This window comes from Uranotaenia lowii, chromosome 1 (genome assembly GCF_029784155.1).
Source record: "Uranotaenia lowii strain MFRU-FL chromosome 1, ASM2978415v1, whole genome shotgun sequence".
NCBI classification, from domain to species: Eukaryota; Metazoa; Arthropoda; class Insecta; order Diptera; family Culicidae; genus Uranotaenia; species Uranotaenia lowii.
In genome coordinates this window covers 108,418,692-108,436,702 of record NC_073691.1, presented here as the reverse complement: position 1 = coordinate 108,436,702, position 18,011 = coordinate 108,418,692, and the positions used below count along the sequence as shown (strand labels likewise).

Genomic DNA, 18,011 nt, shown 5'->3' with positions numbered 1-18,011 from the left:
TAGTAAATTAATGAAATTTTAAGTTTTTAAGTAGATTTAGGGATTAGTTAATAAAAATAAACTCTTACCTGTTTCTAACCAAGCGGAATTTTCTTCTTATGCAAGTGAAGACCTAGTACACTCCCATCGCGAGGGAGCATAAAACAATTGTCGGTTACTCCAAAGAACACACTTTAACAGTCCAGAATGGCCATCTGGCGGTTACGCTGAAAAGAAAAACAATTCGTCTGGCTTAACGGGTTTGAGACACATATTTTAGTGACTTATCGTGATCATAATTGCTGTTTTATCCGTGCACGTTATCCAGTAAAAATTCGTCACTTCGTTGTACGGCACTTAAAGTTGCGATCGCGAACGCGTGTGAATTATAACTGCGGAAACACTCTCTCTCTTTGAAAGAATAAGAGGAGCAGAGCATAATTCTCCATCAGTTAAGAAACTCACCAAAGGTGTCAACTGACATTATACTACACACTAAATATTAAACACTCGTGTTCAATTATAGCAGATTTTGAGCTAAAATCTTGCTTATAGTTGTCGTACAATTTAATATGTTTGTTTGTCTGAAAGGTGTCAATGAATGTCAACTGTTTCGCGCTCCATTATTATTGTTCAATGAAAGTTTTTATTCTCGGTAACTGCATGTTAGTTTTGAGGTTTTATTAATTAAGTCGTGTTCAAATTGAACAATTGTATTGCAATTGTTCGATTGAAGTGGGGGATAGTGTAACCAGTGGGTTACAAAATTTAAATTTATTTTTTTGAATCGGCACATTGATTATCGACCATTCACTTCCCCACAATTAAAACAGCAGTTTTGAACACACCTGGGCTACTGGGTGCACTCTGCGAACACGTACCGCGTACCAAGCAGCATGGCTGCTCACGTGGGAGCAACTACGCATGGAAGGAGCATGACGCACGAGCGGGAAAAGCTGTTGAAAAGCGGGAAAATTTCAATAGGGCTGAATTCTTAAAGAAAAGCCCAACAATCGATCAGTGGTGCGCCATGGATCATTAGTTTTTTGAACAGGCAAGCGTGTGCATCTTTGTGGAGTGTGAAGTGTACCCACCGTCAGGGACACTTCGGATACTTTTGAGTTTTTTTCTGTCGTCGGTTACGATCGTTCGACCGCACACGCCCGGCCTAGGTGGCCTCAGGGATTCACCTACGTCTAATCGTAAAAGACCAGCGTTGTGTCCTCTGGGGTGCGCCCCATAAACATTAAGGAGGACGTCTCGGGTCAAAATTGACTCTAAATCCTAAGGAGACCTTACCCTTCTCGGTCTGGCAACTGCCGGTACCGTCCGGAGCCAACCGATACCGCCAACGAAGGAAGTGCCTGCAATCTACACTCCACGCAGCCCGGAATCGCCTTTTCCGAGCTGTTAAGCCAAGAAACCCAGGACTTACCCCGCCATTTTGTGCTGCTGCGTCAGCCGAGGTCCGCTCACCAGACGAGCTCTGCCTTCACCTGGGCCAATCCTGGTGGCCTGGTGAGGGTCGTCACCACCGGATACCACGAACAACGAGAAAACCATCGATGGTACGTACCCAGAATAGCCCAAATAAATCGTACACACTACACACCCACACCCAATCAATTGTAACAATAAAAACCCCTGAGAACAAATCAAGTTTTTTACTGAACAGATAGGAAGTGCCTTGGTAAAGTGAAAGGTTGGTCCGCCCTTTTCCGCGTAGCCCCTCCAGTTTGCCCAGTAGTGCGCCGACTCTGAGACCAGGTCAAAGAGTCTCGTGTTACTGAGTTTTGTCGGGTAAACTCATTAGTTTCAACTGGAAGCACTCCACTGTCTCAACCTGTTGTCCAGCTACCACGAAATTGGAAGGATTTTCTGTGTTGATTTCCATCGGACTTGGTCCACAGATTCACACCATCATTGAACGGGAACAAAGGAAACCAAAAAGCAGCTTGTCAGAAGTGGGATTCGAACCCACGCCTTCAGAGAAGACTACGACCTGAACGTAGCGCCTTAGACCGCTCGGCCATCCTGACTCTGATGCATATTGTTAAAATATGGTTATTGAATATGAAATCCCATTGAATATTCTATAGTTGATGATATTGATTTGGCTTTGTTTCTAAGTTTTATTCATTCATTTTATATATTCAGAGTGAGAGTAAAGTTCCCGTACTTTTTTTTTTAAATGCTTTAACAACCTAGGACTTTTTTATATAAAACCAAATCGAATCAACCGAAAAATACCTTCCGTACACCTCCATACATTTTTTCAGTGAGTAGAACATGCTTTCGACACTGCTTGCTACTAAAACTCTTCACAGGGTTTTTATTACCAATGCCAAGATTTTCACAATTGAGCTATACACTACCTCCAATCGCTCATAGAGTGTTAGATGAAGTATTCTACAGTAAAAAGATGAAACCTGTGTCCCTGTAAGGACCCCTGTGCTGTTTTTTGAGTGTAACTTCTAGACCAACACTGCTAATCAATTGGCAACGGACCCTGCAAGACGTACTGAAGCCGTGCACCACGAAACACTTCGGTCCAGATGGATTTACAGCTTCTAAATTGACAATTATTATAAAGCTTATATTATAAAGCTATTTTTTTCGCTTTTGGAGCTTCAGAGCCAAGAGTACTCGCCTACCTAACTCACAGGTGTAACCTGAAGGAGCATCCCATGTAATCCATCTTGTAGGAAATACTCATAGCTTTACAATATGGTACCGGAGATGGCTTCTAAAATGCGTTTAGAACAACAATTCGGTTGAAATGGCAAATGAGCAGCGTCGGAGACATTAGAATATTGATTTTTTTTTCGTTGTTCCATGGATGTTGCTTGTTATTCAGGTGGTTCGAACTGATTAATTATAAAGCAGGGTCGCGGTTGGAAAGCTTTTTAAAAAAGTACGGGAACTTTATTGACACCTAGTAGAGACAGTTGATTGAACCTTAAAAAGTATCCCATGAATATCCCTTCAAGTTTTCCCAATTTACTACTAGGACGTGGCCGGCTTCGTTATAGATGTTTTTTTTTAATATAGAGCATGTGTTTGAAGCATTGTTTATGGACCGCTAATCCCAAACACCATTCATTTGGCTCTGGCACAAAATTGATGATTATGCAAAAAATTGATGGCGATCATGTTGCGACCGGAAATCTCGCACCCGTACAGCAACACGGATTTAGCGTTGAATTAAAAGGATCTCCCTAATCCTGTATTCAATGTTCTTCTTGGTACCACCATCAAAAGTTATCTGGTTATCAAAATACTGGAAGCACCAATTTTGTCACCCTACTACCGTAAAAGTGGAAGAATTTTGTGTATTATCTTCTACGACTTAGTCTCTCCGACATGAACATTGAATTCTGCTACCTTGGAACTTTCGGTGATGTCATCGAATATGATCTGCTTTTTCGATTGTCTTTTGGCGAGTAACAATTAAAATTTCCAGCGAAGTCAAGATTTTTTAGCTGCTGCATTGTAGACAGCTTCCATGGCAACCTTCGATTCGGTCTTCAGTCGATCAACTAAGTCAAGTTCTTTTCCAATGCGTTGAGAAAAAGAAGCGGCGATAAAATACTTCCTTGTGGCACTCCAGCATTTGCCGAGCTTAAATCAGATAAGATACCATTGTGTAGAACATTGCACGAAAAAATCATGTATAATGTATTAAGCTTCTCTTGATAAAGTGCAACCCTGATGTATTCACACGATCGAATGCTTTTTCAAAATGAAAGAAAGATACACCGGGTCGACTCAGAGCATTTCAGCAGGAATGCAACGCAATCGATAACGCGAGACAACGTCGGCGCTTCCGTTCTGCGAGTTTTCTTGGTCATTGCTGTTCGTGATACAGTAACAATAGAAACAAAAAGCAGTTGTCAGAAGTGGGATTCGAACCCACGCCTTCAGAGAAGACTACGACCTGAACGTAGCGCCTTAGACCGCTCGGCCATCCTGACTATGAAAATTTTTATAGAATCAATATCCTTGAATTGATTTACAAGGTACACAGTAAAAATGTCATAAAATCATCATGAAAATTGCAACTTCAGGAGTTCAATGTTCTTGTACCAATTGCTTAGCAAATACACATCTGAACTTCAGCGCCCCGATCCCGAAAAGTGCCGTCATCTTCTATATTCGTAAATCACACCTTATTGCAACGAACTAACAGTTAATATAACGAAACATCATTAACCCTTCATTTCATGACTTTTTTATTTTTCCCTAAAAATCATGATGTACGCATTAAGAAAAAAATTTAAATAAAATACGATTTTCACTTTTCCATACATTAATTGTTGCATATTTGTTACTTTATGAAACGAAGGGTTAAGGAGGGTGTTTCCTACAAGAGATATTGGTATCATTCTTGGTATGAAGCATTACACCTTAAGTTGAAAGTAATGTCGGATTCATAATAAGAATTTTCAAAGAATTAAAAAAAAACCCAAATCCTTTCGATGTCTGTACTATTATCGAGTACGATTCTAGTTGGAAACTGCTTAAGTTGTTTAAAGTCCTTACACTAAAATAGTGGGCGTGTTAAAGCAGTCAAATCGAGATTCTGTTAAGTTCACCCTAAGACCAAGAATGCTCACAGGAGAACGAAAAATTTAAATATAAATGCAAATCCAATTATAAAGCAAATCAAATGTAATATTAAAGATTTATTTCTTATTGGTATATTGGGTGATTATGCTGACTAGTAGAAAAAGCAGGCAACTCACGCCTTATTCTATCTTACTCAACTACGACTTGTGATGATATAACAAAAAACTGCCGTAATTCATCACATTCCCTACTTCATATTCTTGACGCCGGTCGTCTTCCTCTAGCAACAAGCAAGCTGCAGCAGCGAGAAGGAACGAAAAAAAACTGATAACAGCAGCCAGCAACACTCGATGCGATGTATATGTGATTCGTCGAGAACAACTCGGAGCTTCGCTTACACATCGATCGGAGGGAAACCATAAAAACACAGGCGCCCATGAAGTGTGGGAAGGGTATCATCATGAAATTTCTCAACGGTTGCGAAACCGCCTCACCCCACCTGCGGCTCGTTGGTCTAGGGGTATGATTCTCGCTTCGGGTGCGAGAGGTCCCGGGTTCAATTCCCGGACGAGCCCGTGTTGGATCTTTTTTACTGTTACTTGATTATAATTTAGTCTGAGCATGCATCAAAGCTTTGCCTATGATCTAAGCTGTTTTCTACCCAAATTTGAAAAAAGATCGCATGCTACTGTTGCGAACATTGATAGATTACTATTTTTTTGTTATTTCATATTGTGTTCGATGTTAGATTTTAATCCTCAATTGTTACTGCACAAACCTTTAGAAACTTGAACTACACGCCATCGTACTGAATGGCCCATAAATTACAGATGAAATTTTCAGGTCCCTACATCCAAGTGGCGGCAGTTTTTCAAAAGCCATAGAGAGCAAACCCACACGTGCCCTTCGTGTTGTGGCAATTTGGTTCCTTGAGACCCTCCAAAAGTCGCGCCAACCGGTTCCTTCTTCCTCTCTCTGATGCGGACGATTTCAGGCAGCTTGAAATCCTATACCTACCCATACACAACTACCTATGCTCCTACCTTCCAAATAAGAAACGGTTCCCCGGGTCTCGTTTTGATTTGGAACGTGCTATTCATTCCACGAATTGCCCCAAAGCGGAGTAGATTTATGGATGGATGGACCCAACAGAGGTACTTTGCCTTAGCCGTGGAGGTCTTCTCGTTTGTTTTTTTCTCGGGGCCTAAGCTGGGATGAAGTTTCCCAACGAACGTTCCTAGGTAGGTAGGTTAGTCCCGACCAAGTTTGAAATCAGATAACTAGAACCGGCTGGGTCTCTATCTAGAAATGAAATTAAGTTTGACTTGTTTTTTTTTCTATTCTTTAAGTATTTTTGTTACGGGATAGGTTTACGACAAAAACATACCCTTAATGAAGCATAAGATATAATTTTAAATTCAAATGTTTCTTCTCTTAGGATGGCGTTTTTGAAAACCTTTTGAAATTAATTGACAAGAAGGACACTTCTAAATTTTCCTTATACATATATGAATGTATGTATGAGGTCACTCTGTCTAGAACTGATTAAAAATTTATGAGGGTTTTCTACGATATGTGAAGTAAACGGACTTGAGAAAATCGCGGCGGTGCTCTGTAAGAATTACCTTTTATTCTAGAAAGGTGTCATCATACACCGACTCAACTGACTAACACGGCGTCAAAACACCGTACACCCTAAGATTGCAATTATCCCGCTCGGGACCATAATCGTCTGAATTACAGAAAAACAGTTCTAAATGACACTTGAATTGTCAAAAACAAAAGGTTTTCCTGTGGCACGGGGAAAACGCCAACCGACGAATACTTAGGACATCAATCAAGTTAAGGGCAGCAATTCCCTGTAATACGTAACTCGTCATAAATTGTCAATGTGCGAAACTGGCACTACAGTGTGAGGCCGAATATCCTGCAGACTGTAACAAACACCAGAGAACGCAGAAAAAGTTGCTCCAGCTGGAGAGTTGGTTTCGAAGGATACATTGCGGGATTGAGAACAGAGTCGATCGACCGTCAATTTTACATTCCGATCCCGATCAATTTATAGTTAAGTGCAGGGGTGAACAACCTTTTGAAGCAACGGGCCACTTTTAATTTGAAATTCTTTCGGCGGGCCGCATCAAAATAAAATTTAATATTTATATTATAAGAGAGGCTGAGAAAGGTTTTTAAATTATTGTAAAAAAAAAATTTAACCAAATTTGTCAATTTTTTGATTTTAGAAAAAATTTACAGATTTCATAAATTTTAAATTTAATTTAGACACCTCTTGGACAGGCTTTCTAAGGCTGAATCATAAAAATCTTATGACTTTGGTAATATGGATGTCTTATTTTTAAGTTAAATGACTCCTTTTAATCAATGTGATGATATGTCCATGAAATTTCTCAAAATAGCATTACACTTAAGACAAGTTAACAAAGTTCACATTTTCCTAGGTGCAAGGTGCCAAGTTTCAGGAAGATCTGACCATAGGGAGGGGTTGCTTGAGTCTCAAACGTGAATAAAACTTTGAGGTATTTTGCCCGGAAGGAACGAAAAATACTGGTTTTTCATCAATAACTTTTTTCATCACTAGCTGATTGTTTATTATGTTTGATTTTCTTAAAGCCTAAAATGAAACAAATATTTCACCCGAGGACTGTAACTCGATTGGATTTGAAACAGAAAAGTTATTGCGGTTCAAAGGCCGCAAATTTTGTCCAACACGCAATGAGTACTTTCTACGCATTGCGTTTTATACGAGAATTTTCGACCAAAATACAATCTTTGAACCGTAATAACTTTTCTGTTTCAAATCCAATCGAGTTACAGTCTTCGGGTGAAATATTTGTCTCAATTTAGGCTTTAAGAAAATCAACCATAAAAAACAATCAGCTAGTGATGAAAAAAGTTATTGATGAAAAACCAGTATTTTTCGTTCCTTCCGGGCAAAATACCTCAAAATTTTATTCACGTTTGCGACTGAAGCAACCCCTCCCTATGGTCAGATCTTCTTGAAACTTGGCATGTGACCTTCTGGTTAGCTAATAAATAATTTTGACTTGGAGCGAGTGAGATTTATCATGTTTCATTCTTCCTATACTATTATAAGTGTACTGCGGTTCGTTAAATTATTAAAAACTACAAAAATTACTGTTATGATAAAGTAGCCATAACTTCTTCAATTTTCAACCGATTTTGATAAATAACCACTTGAAATCTTTCTTATAAATCGACATTCAAGGGCATTCAATCGGATTTTTTAAATGCTACCATCGAGTCTAAAACTTTCGTTGAAACTAAATTTTCTCTAAAAAAATGCGTTTTTTATAATTTTTTCTCTCATAAAGTCACTAATATCAACATGACTGTTGGTCAAACGCAAAAACAGTGTTGAGATGATCGATAGAGGGATTTCAAATTACTGTTGTGCCGTCCGAGATATTTCAATCTAAGTACAAGAACTTTTTTAATTTTTCCGAAATTTCATAATTAGAGCATAACTCAAAAACGGTTCTACTGAGATTTTTTTGAATTTCATTTTCGGATTCAGCGCCTGATTTCACATTAGAAATGACCTTCAGTTTACTGAGTTCAAAAATGCTGTAAACTAGTGTAATTAACAATCTTTCGTAAAAAAATTCGTGAAATAAATTTAATTTGAGATTAGCTCCGCGGACCGCACAAACATGCCTCGAGGGTTGCTAAACCTGTTGCTCACCCCTGGTTTAGTGTATAGAAAATAAAAGGTAAGTATTGAAGATGAAAGGAATTTTTTGTTATTGCTGAAAATAATATCTTAATTCTTTAAAGATAAATGCCGGATAGAAACAGATTCGAGCCTACAGGAATACTTCAAAGTTCCCTGTAAATTACAGGGGAAAACCGTCTCGAGCCTTCCTGTTGTTTTCCTGAGCTGTTTTTCTGTCCTGAATTCGTCCTGTAATTTCAGTTGTTGAAAATATAGGAGAAAAGATGAAGTGTCTAGACACTAAATAAGATTGTATTTATTCCGCTAGGAACCACGATTCTCCGTATCACAGAAAATCTACTCAAAATAAACGAAATCCAAATAAGAACTCTGCCGAATCTCGGGACGATTCATCTCTCTTGAAATCCGAGACAAACTTGCTACGAGAGCCCAGGGACTAAAAGTATCCCCGTGAATCCAGGACAGTGTTCTCCTAAATCACGGGAGACCCCATTCTTGTCGAATGTTCTTTCTCTTGCATTCCTGTATAAAGAACAACAGATTTTTCTTCATATCTTTTACACCTGTGCATTAAATTTTAAACCTATCTAAGAACTATCCCGTCTTTGTGTTATGATTGTTTGAAGAATGGTGAAAGGTGCCAAAAAAGTAATATAAAAGAACTTCCTGAAAATGTAACTTGTTTAAACAACAATTGTGTCTCATCTTTTAAACATTTAACTGAATCCATTTTCAAATTAAAAGTATCTCGAACCAAGGAAAAGAGTATCAGGCTTCATTACAAATCGCAGAGATAAACCGTTTCGAGCTCACAGGATAATTTCAAAAGGCCTTGTGGAAAGCCGTTTCGAACATACAGAACAATTTGACAGTTATTTTCCTAAGCTGTTTTGTTGTCCGGAAAACGTCCTGTCAAAAATACAGGACGAAATCTTCCCGACTAAAGAAGAAAAGTTTAAGTTTGTCTGTGGTTTAAGTGTGTACGGCGAAAAACCCTTTTCGCTACGATACCCTTTGCAGAGAAAGTTATGTCTATTTTCACCAGTGGTCATCACACTGACATGACACAAAAATCCAATCATCTTCTGTCCTATTTTGCCACCTTTCGTCGATTTTGCGAACCTCGTCAAATTTGACAAAAAAAATACATGTAGGAAAAATTTAGCTGTTTAACCCGATTCTACAGTGAGCGAAATAAGAATAGCACCACTATGTGTTTTGGTTGTTAAAAAATGAATGTTTGAAAATCACCAAAAATTTCTTCTATAAACTGTTTTGAATTGTTCAACGGATAAATCAAGCATAAGTTTAATTTTTTAGGACGTTGCAATTGGCGTTGAGGACCAAAACTATGGAAAAAGGGTGCGAAATAAGAATAGCACCACTAGTGTTTTTCAACAAAAGCAAGATTATTTCTAAAAAAATTACTGTGTAAAAGTGAATAATAATGCTTCTACGAATTATTTGAATTGATAACTGTATTTTAAGAAGTTTTTTAGAATTCCAAAGATTTTCAAAGGTTTTTAAAATGGTGTTTTAAGATATGCTCTTCTAGAACTAAAGAATTTGATATTTGATCTGTAATTCTTTACCAAACTTCTCACTTTCTTCATTAAAATGACGTGAAATGATGAATCAAACATTGTCGGTTTATTTTATATCAGAAAAAAAAAACAGGTAGGAATTCATAAACTTAAATTTTCTTCAGTAAACATCACTTTCCCAGTTTCAAGTCATAGATGGCAGCACTATCTTGCCGTTAAAACCTAATTAAGTCTCAATATTGATTTTTCAGGTTTATTTAGGCCCATATTCATCATTTCGAGGTAGTTTTCCAACACAGTTTTGTTGGAGTTCACGCTGCAGAAATGTTTTCCCGAATTTGCAAAAAAATCACAAGCACGAGAATATACTACCGTCAAAATTCCTGCTCATCTCAACTTCCGATTCAATTTCAAATCATACCAATAATACTGCTAGTTATCTGGGTTCATCAAGCTCCATCGGAAAGTACAAAATTATTCTGATTTATCGGTCCAAGAAATTCACTTTTATCGGTTCTTGATGAAATTCATATTTTTTGACATTGTAATCTTAGAATTTCCAAGGCGGTCACACGGTAAAAAGTACTTATTTTTTGACCAAAATCATCCAGTACACCTGAATTAATCCCAGATATTCGAAAATGGGCATCAATTCGGTTTGATTGGAAGATAGTGCTGCCATCTATGACTTGAAACTAGAAAAATAGCGTTTGACTATTTAAAAACATTAGTATTTTTGAATTGGAAGCCTGATTTTTCATTCAAATTCAGCCTCAAAATCTATTTTTCGTCAATTTGCATTATACAAATGAATGATAATGAAGAAATAAAGCAGTTTTATAAAGTATTGTAGGTCAAGTATCAAATTCCTAAACGCTAGAGGAGCATCTCTTAAAACTCATTTTATAACCTTTGAAAATATTTGAAATTCTAAAAAAACTTCTTAAAAATATTGTTATCTATTCAAATAATTTGTAGAAGCATTATTATTCACTTTTACACGGTACATTTTTAGAAATAATCTTGTTTTTGTTGAAAAACACTAGTGGTGCTATTCTTATTTCGCACCCTTTTCCCATAGTTTTGGTCCTCAACGCCAATTGCAACGTTCCAAAAAAAGTAAACTTATGCTTGATTTATCAGTTAAAACAATCAAAACAATTTTGTGGAAGAAATTTTTGGGTGATTTTCAAACATTCATTTTTTAACAACCAAAACACATAGTGGTGCTATTCTTATTTCGCTCACTGTACATACACACATAATCTAAATACTTTTTGATCGGCACGATTTCGTCGTGTTTTTTCAACAGATAAAAAATTACAGAACGACTTCAGGGATAGCAAAACAGCTCTGGAAAACAACTGTTAAAACTCATCTGTGTGGAGTCTAAGACCTTATTAAGATCTAAATCCAGACTGCCGCACAACTGACTTGATTGCTTGCTATAGTCTACAAAGGTCAGTTGTGCTATCGATTGCTAAACATCGTCGGTTGAGTTGGGCTCTCATATATTGTCTGTATGGTCTGTATGGTGGGAGCGCAAAGACGATTTATATCAAGATACCACAATCTGTACGTTCTAAACGGTTCTTTCCTGGCTCGAGACGGTTTCCTTTCGATATGTACATGGAATTCAGGAATTTGCAGAAAAAACACTTTTTTTTTATTCAGAAGCACTTTTATTACTTAGATAAATGGTTTTCAACCACAACTTGGTGCTGGTGCTGGTCCTGAGGTTTTTTTTAGTTTGATCGTAGTTTGTCTGAAAAAAGAAGGAATATAATTTCTTCAGTCAGTAATTTTTTTTAATACTTTCGTCTGAAACTCGTCAATGTTCAGCTCAAGCAAACTGGTTGGGTATTGCTACAACAAATGCTGCAAAGGCCAACTCCTCGACCTGTTGGAATTAAGGTCGAACTCCGCCGGTGAATCAAATGGAACAAATGGTTCCTTGCGCCAAGCGTTCAACAGGGTGGCCACTCAAAATCGATTTTTGATTTCCCGCTTTTTTCCCGTCTTTTTCCCGCATGGTCTCACAAAATTCCCGATTTTTTAAAACAGAAAACCAAGCAAAATTCCGATTTTTTTTTGAATATTTATTTCTATCAGTGGTAAATGATCTTTCAATGATTTTTTTTTTCGGTTATTTTTACCAATTTAACAACAAATCATTAGATTGATACGCGGGATTTCTTTTTAATTTTTAAAACTATGTCACTTGAGTCGAAAATGTTGAACAAATATGATTGTTCATAAAAGAAAAGGGGTGAGGTACACCGGGGTAAGTGGGAACGATGAATGTTAAAACAATACTATGAACTATTTTTTCAAACGATTTCGACAATAGCGGATGTTTACAGCGACTTTTTGTTAATTTTATATTTTTTACTACGATGTCAAGTTGATATTCATCTTTGTCAATGGCAAATTTCTCGTAAACTAGCTGGCTCTTGACGAAAAACTCTACATTGAAACAATCCTTACAATTGAAACAACCAGTTAGGAAAAGAAACAGCAGTTTGAAATGAAGAAAAAAGAGTTTATTTACAAAAAACTAAAATTTTGTCTCCAAACCCTACCTGGGGTAAGTGGGAGGGCTTTATATAGACTTGAAATTTACACATTTTTTTTTTCAATTTTCTCTCCTTCATCCAATACAATTTAGCTATGTTTAGCACTCGGATCATGAAAAATTCTGTAAAGTACTTTTTGGTTCTGGCATAAGTATATATTTTCAACAAAATCGTGTGTTGCAACATAAATTACTCATAATAATCCTTGAAAGATACCTTACTAATAGTACCATGATCTTCTTTTCAAATTTTTGACGGTTCGAGCAATAATGTAACGTATTAAGCCAAGAAAACAAAAATTTGTTGAAAATTTCAGAATTCAGAAATCAAAGGAAAAATCTACCGTCCCCACTTACCCCATAGAGCGGGGTAAGTGAAGACACCAGCAATAATTTACGAGATAACTTTTCTTGCTTTGCGTCAGTGTTTGTAAACAACATGTTCAGCATCAAATTGAACGTAATTTTACCAAAATTGAACCACTGTTGATTTTTTAAAGGTTTTTTCAAGTTAAACTATACGAAAAACCGTCCACACTTACCCCAGTTGACCTTATAAGTATTAATTAAAATATGTGTGATAATCGTTTTATCGCTTAGATATTTTTAAGTACCTATTTCATTTTTTTCGTCCATCAAGCTTGCCTCTCTCTGAGCACCTTGAATTTTTTCGCCTTCAGTTCCTTTGCCTTATTTTCTGCCTCTCGCTTCCGTTTTGCAATAATTTCTTTCAGATTCTTCTCTATTTTAAGCTTTTGAGGACTCGACATACCTTTTGTTACGGTTATTCCCGTTGTTCAATAAAGCAAGTTGGAACTAGTCGAAACCGATCCAACTCGGCAGGAAGATCCGTTTCGACCTGGTAGAATTCGTCGCAGTCAATTGGAAAGAGACTGGTGATCAACTGTCAATCCATTTCTACTTGTTTCGACCTATTTCGACCAGACTTCATTAAACAAACGTTCACTTAGCCAAAAATTCCCGACTTTTCGAATAAATTCCCGGCTTTTTCCCGTTGGATTTCAAATCCCGTCTTTTTCCCGCATTTCCCGCTTTTCCCGAATGGGTGGCCACCCTAGTTCAATCACTCCCGCTGTTTGTCGTCTCCATGATATCTTCGAAAGATCGTATTAAATAAATCACTGAGACTATTAAAACTTTTACAAGACATCACAGCACACTGCTTACCACTGATTATACTTGAAGTTTTTTTCGCGTAACATTAAACGCACAAGATACAAAAGGATGAACAAGTAAAAGCGCGACAGAAAAGGGTTGACAGCTGGAGCTCTCCCGCGATACAGAACGATTGTTCGAGTACCTGTGCATTCGTAGAAATTTCATTACGTATTTCAGGAGAAATGAAGGGTCCCGAGATTCAGGAAAAATTTCATCCAAACTTTGTATAAATTCAGCAAATTCCATGTGGTTCGGAGAGTCAACATCCCGAGAGGGAAAATTGCGTTATGCGTCTTATGCAATTTTTTTCCGAGGAATCTAATGGAGCCTATTTGTGCCACCGCACGCTTTGAAATAGTGAGTTATGGCTGTTTTTACCCTCCATTCTCCTACGTTTTTCAATGATTTCAGAAAAATGTAGGGGAATTGAGGGTAAAATCAGCCATAACTCACTATTTCAAAGCATGCGGTGGTTCAAACTGCCTCCACTAGATTCCTCGGAAAAAAATGTATAAGATAAGTCTCGTTTGGTTCAATATTTTCAAGTCCGATCATGGTTTTTCTGAACCTTTTGAAAAATGAAAGAGAATTGAGGGTAAAACAGCCATAACTCCTGTTTCCGATGTGTGCGGTGTGTCAAATAGGCTTCGTTGCATTCCTCGAAAAAAATCACACATGATACGTCCCATTTGATTCAAAACTTTCAAGCCCGAACATGCTTTTTCTGAGCTATTTGAAAAATATAGGAAAATTGAGGGTAAAACAGCCATAACTCCATTTTCCGAAGCGTGCGGTGGCTCAAACAGCCAGGAAAAAATTACATAAGATACGACCCAAAAGATTGAAAATTTTCAAGTCCGAACATGCATTTTCTTAACAATTTGAAAAATGTAGGGGAATTGAGGGTAAAACAGCCATAACTCCATTTTCCAAAGCGTGCGGGGGCTCAAACAGCATTCATTCGATTTCTCGGAAAAAATCACATAAGATACAACCCATTTGGTTCAAAATTTTCAAGTTCGAATAAGCTTTTTCTGAAATCATTGAAAAATATAGGGGAATTGAGGGTAAAAACAGCCATAACTCCATTTTCTGAAGCGTGCGGTGGCCAAAACAGCCTTCATTCGATTCCTCATAAAAAATTACACACCATAGGTCTGTTTTCGTTCAAAATTCTCTGGTCATAATTAGTGTTTTTCTGGAATGTTTACAAAATATAGGGGAATTAGGGGTTAAAAAGGCACTATATCTCCGTTCGTAAGCTTGTGCGGCGTTTGAAACTATGTCCAATCGATTCTCCGGAAATTTTCACTAAAGGAAAGTATATTTTCATAGATTTGGGTCATGTAGCACGAAAAATATTGAATTTCTTCGCGGTTTGTACACTTTTTTCCCCATTGTGCAATGTATGGAAAATCCCCATTTTTTTCATGGTCATGCTGCATAACAATACCCTTTTTTCATGGTTATTTTCGTCAAAACGATGAAATGTATGGTCAAAAACAATGAATTCTAATGTGCATTCACGGTATCTTGGACGATAAAAATCATTATGTAAACCAGTGTTCCGAAAATCAATCAAAACAAACGCTCAGGATGCGTTTCCTGTTGGAAACACTCTGATTGTATAATGGGATAGCGCCTCTCGCAACTGCTTCGCCTGGCTGGTATGCAATCTCGATCAGTGCTCCAATCAGCTATGCAAACCGAGTCGCATCATTCAGAATCATCGGTTTAGCAAACATCGCATATCGGAGACGAGTGAGATTCAAACTGATCCATTCTGAATGTTGCTCACTCAGTATCTGCCTGAATTATATGAAACTCAAAATTATTTTTTGCAGGACGAGAAAAATCAAACAGTTGTGCGGGACACCATAAATTCTCAGTAATTATAACGTGACGGACGACAGTTTAATAAGAGAACTTGTAAAAATTTAAAAACACGGCGAAAGTGAACATCTTTCCCTCACAAACACAACTTCAATTTGATTTTGATCATAATGATGTTAAAAAACGTTATAACAACAAATAAATTTATTAATTTGCTATGTTTCAAATCAAACAAAATACGCTAATGGTCGGTTTCATGTATCACTCACTCACTGCCTGATCAATTCACTCCTGATCGAAGACCAACATGATTCGCCATATGCATTGCGCATTGGTGAGATTCCAATTTGATGATGGTGCTGCACTGTTTTGACAGCAAGCATCGTGCGAGGTGATCTGTATTTTAGCGATGAATTGAACGATTGATGATCGGGTAGGTCCAGTAGCAATCAATAACGAAACCCGACCGCTGTACGTTCAGGTGCGAAGTGCAATCAGGAACATTCATTGAAAATGAGTGATTTTCGGAACATTGATGTAAATCATATAATATAGAGTATGGTGGGGTAAAAGTACGACCTTAGTGCTTTATTATTTATAGAAAATTTTGCCGGTTGTTTTCCAAAAAAAAAAGAACAGCATTTGATTTTTTAGACTTTTATCTCTCTTCTACAAAATTACGAGGATAATCGGTCGACGCATTTGATAGCAGTAGTGACAATGTCTAACTGCTATCTGTAGAAACTCCCTTCCAACAGTATGTTGTTCCTCGGTAAAGAACTGATCCCGTTCGCTTCTCGCAGTCAACTGCCTATAATATTTCACCCTCTTCGGTTAATCGAATCCTCTCTTACTTTGTATATCTCACGGCCGCGAGCGGTAAAACACAAAGTCTCGCATAACATTTGATATCGACTCTACATCTCATCTCTCCTCCAAAAACAAATCGAAACTTACGGATTAAGATTATTTTGTAGTCGACATCGTTTTTATTTTTGTGTTCATTTGAAAATTTTTAGTAATCGCGAATTTTGTGATGCTTTTAAATCAACTGGGCTGAAGATGATAGGCGTAAAAATAAATCTATAAATGCTGTTAACTAGCAACCGCCGAACCGTATTCCACATTTTCTCTATAACGAAAAAAAATGAACTAATAACTGCTTTTTTTTGCTGTTTGAAATTTTATCAACATTTGTTTCATCTAGTCTCCAATTTGACGAAATTTATCAACATATCCGATAGGAAGGATTTCATATGTTCAATAAACTAGAAAAAGTTTTCAAAGCTTCAAAGGAAATTCACACACTTTTCAAATGTTATTCTTGATTAAATTTGTTACTTTATGTATCGACCAGTCTGAGCGTGCAAAGATCCTCAAATGTAAACAAACCAAAACAGAAACAAAGTTTAGGAGAAATCTCGATTCCTCCCTCGCGGACTGCTACAAAGTTTCGGAATTTTTCTGATTATGCCGTTTCGGAAGCGCCCGGCCGTTCCCGGCCTCCCACCGAAAGCACCTCTACATTCTAAGAGTAGGACACTGGATCTGGTCAACTGGGCAAGAGTAAGGATTCAAACCATTACCCATCGATGTCGCAAGAACATGCCATAATATTAAAAGTATCCCGGAAAATCTTAAATCTTGCTTCGGGGCCCAATCAACTAGGAGGATCATGAAATCAATAATGGTGACGGAATTGTAAGAGGTGTAGGAAACCCTCCTAAGATGAATGCACCTATCCATAAAGGCAATATTCCTGAACCAACAAGAGATATTTTTACTTTTACCAACCCTCGTGTCATCTCCAGTAGGCCACCCCACGTCCGATTCAGTGTGAACCTTTCAGCAGAATGACATGGACAGTTTTATCGAAGAAACGCCACCGAATGCTAGGAACTCTTGAACCTCGGAACATAAAGCAACGATCTAAACGATACGCAACTGAAAATGCAACCCCAACTTTAGAGCATATTCCCGAATTCGCCTCCAATGAGCCACCCATCAAGGCTTGTGTATTTCCGCACTATGCACGTTCCTACCATTGCGCAACACCACAGCAGAAAAATTACAACAAAAGAAATGTGCACCACTGCAAAACACTCACGTGTCCCATCAGGGTATGGTGTTCAATACTGTCTACAAAAATATGCTTGATAATTCCTTTTATTCCAGTACCACTCTTCTCACTCTGGCGCTCTCATCGACAGCCCTTCCAGAGGAAACCCAGTGCCCGAAATCTGTCTCAAATGTCAAACCACATCACAAAATCATTGGATTAAAGATTACTACGGCTCTTCGCCTTGGACAGCATGCTTCAACTTATGTTCCAGTGTCAGCAATGTGTTCACCTTTTCCAAAGGCTTCCGAAACTTCGTTCTTGAATAGCCTTTATCGTTCAATGAGCCATGCCAAACGCTGCCTTGCGTATCAGAACTATGCCACCCAATTGCTTGATGGTACCCTGCCAAGCATTGATATCACCTCTCGAACCAACCAAGTCAAATGACTTCGGGACCCTTCTGAATCCCCAGAAACAAACGTCTAAGTGGCATGCAGAACCAGTGAGCTACGACCCAGCCCTCCAGCATTCCTCAAACGCATCCGTTCAATTATTCAG

The 18,011-nt window shown here is 37.8% G+C and overlaps 1 protein-coding gene and 3 non-coding genes across 4 annotated transcripts in view; 1 reads left to right on the top strand and 3 right to left on the bottom strand.

The window, feature by feature from the left end:
• The window catches only part of LOC129761067 (uncharacterized), a 195,381-nt gene that overhangs the window by 32,224 nt on the left and 145,146 nt on the right, over positions 1–18,011 (bottom strand). The window lies entirely within an intron of this gene.
• Positions 1,936–2,018, bottom strand: Trnal-cag (transfer RNA leucine (anticodon CAG)). Its single transcript has one exon. It is a non-coding gene; the product is annotated as a tRNA-Leu (tRNA).
• On the bottom strand, positions 3,871–3,953 carry Trnal-cag (transfer RNA leucine (anticodon CAG)). The gene has a single exon. It is a non-coding gene; the product is annotated as a tRNA-Leu (tRNA).
• Positions 5,052–5,123, top strand: Trnap-cgg (transfer RNA proline (anticodon CGG)). The gene has a single exon. It is a non-coding gene; the product is annotated as a tRNA-Pro (tRNA).